This window comes from Monodelphis domestica, chromosome 3, assembly GCF_027887165.1.
Source record: "Monodelphis domestica isolate mMonDom1 chromosome 3, mMonDom1.pri, whole genome shotgun sequence".
In the NCBI taxonomy this organism is placed as follows: domain Eukaryota; kingdom Metazoa; phylum Chordata; class Mammalia; order Didelphimorphia; family Didelphidae; genus Monodelphis; species Monodelphis domestica.
Genome location: NC_077229.1, coordinates 104660013 through 104661617, shown reverse-complemented (window position 1 = coordinate 104661617; position 1605 = coordinate 104660013).

Sequence of the window (1605 nt, the reverse complement as noted above, 5' to 3'; positions counted from 1 at the left end):
TTATACAGTACTGTACTTTCTCTTGGGGTGTATGGGTGTTCATCTGTAGCATCTCAGGTGAGGGCTTGCTGAGCCCTTTTCAGGACTTCTGTAACAGTTAAAATTTAGGGGAGACTGAGGCAGGTAGAAATTAGTTTCTCTCTGCAAGGAGTATTATATTTTTATGAGGTTTATTTAAGGTTGAGAATTTAAGAATATACAAGTAAGAAAAGGCACGTGTCAGGTGGGCCATAAGGCCCACCCAAAATTCCACTCACATCATGAGACGCATCTGTTTGCCAGAGGAGACAGGAAGTAAAAAGACCCCGCCTACGGGGAAGACCCTTTAAATAAAATTTTGCTCTCGTCCCAGGTGAGAATTCAATGAGATTAGAGGGTATTCTGGGAGCTAGCAAGGACTCCTGGGGAATGGAGTCCAGAGTTCAAATCTCAATTTTATGCTTCTTAGCCACCGTTGGTATCCTCCTGGCATTCAATTCTCACCCATGGTTCCAAGAAGCTGTAGTAAACATGAGGCTACATTTTGGGAAAATCATCTCAGCAGATGGATTAAGAAAGGCTGAGGGTAACCAGTGGGCTACAGACCTGTCAGTGAGTTTATAGAGAGCAAGCACTTTCCCCAGTGAAATGGGTGGATGAGAACAATTTGTTCCACTATCCATGAAGACTGCTAAAAACAGGCACTGTGAGCACTTAAAGAGTCCGGTTAGACATCAAAGGTGCCAGGGTCACCAATTGTATCCTGGGCCATCGGCCACTCTCAGTTTATCTTGCCACTAGACTTTGATAACTCTGGGAGAGAGTGAAGCTGATATCTTGGTGCAATTCTGCCTCACTTAAATCCAATTCATGCAAAAGTCATTGGTTCCCTTTGAAGATGAATGACTCACAACTGTCTCTGTCTGTCTGTCATACTGGTGGACTTCATGTTACAGCCTATACTTGCTTGATGGGCAGTTTGAAACTTATGAACTGTTTGGAATTTTCCAAGTTAAAAAAAAAAGTCACAGGTAAATAAATCAGCAGATACCACAAAGCAGATATAGATGCCCTACTTGTACTTGATAGGGATAGTATGAGGCAGTTAGGTGGCTCAGTGGATAGAGTACTGGGCCTGAAGTCAGGAAGACCCAAGTTCCTATCTGGCATTAGTCACTTCCCAGCTGTGTGACCCTGGACAAGTCACTTAACCTCTGTTTGCCCTAATTCCCCGGAGAAAGAAATGTCAAACTACTCTAGTATTGTTTCCAAGTTTAGATAAGAAAGTCCTTTTTCTGATGAAGTACATAGTTTAGGACACTACTGCTTATGATTCTGAAGGGAATCCATGAACTTGGAGTCGGAGGATCTGGGTTCTGCCACTTAGTAGCCATGTGCCTTTGGACCAGTCTGGGACAAGCTTGGCCAAGGAAAGAATGATAGCTTCATTTTCTTCTAATGAACTGAAAGTCTTTTTCTCCATTATACTATGTCCTATCAAGTATGAGTGTCTACATAATGATTTTATTTTTCAATTGGTTGTTTAGGTGATAACTAGATCTTTCCTTTTTTTCATGCTGAAATTCATTTATTCAAGATATAAGTAGTTAAGAGTTCATAAGCAGA